General features: G+C 33.2%; 1 pseudogene; it reads left to right on the top strand.

Annotated features, from left to right (window-relative positions):
* The window catches only part of LOC119593549, a 17,928-nt pseudogene that overhangs the window by 16,518 nt on the left and 1,178 nt on the right, over positions 1 to 232 (top strand).

Raw genomic sequence — 232 nt, 5'->3', positions numbered from 1 at the left:
ATTTCCTTTATTTTTTTGTGATGGATGAACTGACAAGAGAAAATATCAGAGTCTGTATCACAAAGACAATATATTTTCCTGTAAATGCAATTTGAGTAGCTGGTGTGCTTGTGTTTTCAGGTAACCATAAGACTACAACATCCAAGTACCAGTATATCCTCAACAGATTACTTCTTAAACTGTCATTCATGAATAAAGACGAGTTCCCCTGCAAAATTAGTCATTTTGTAAA

The sequence above is a fragment of the Penaeus monodon genome, chromosome 32 (assembly GCF_015228065.2).
Source record: "Penaeus monodon isolate SGIC_2016 chromosome 32, NSTDA_Pmon_1, whole genome shotgun sequence".
In the NCBI taxonomy this organism is placed as follows: domain Eukaryota; kingdom Metazoa; phylum Arthropoda; class Malacostraca; order Decapoda; family Penaeidae; genus Penaeus; species Penaeus monodon.
Note: the sequence above shows the minus strand (reverse complement) of the source record. Positions and strands in the feature narration are given on the sequence as shown.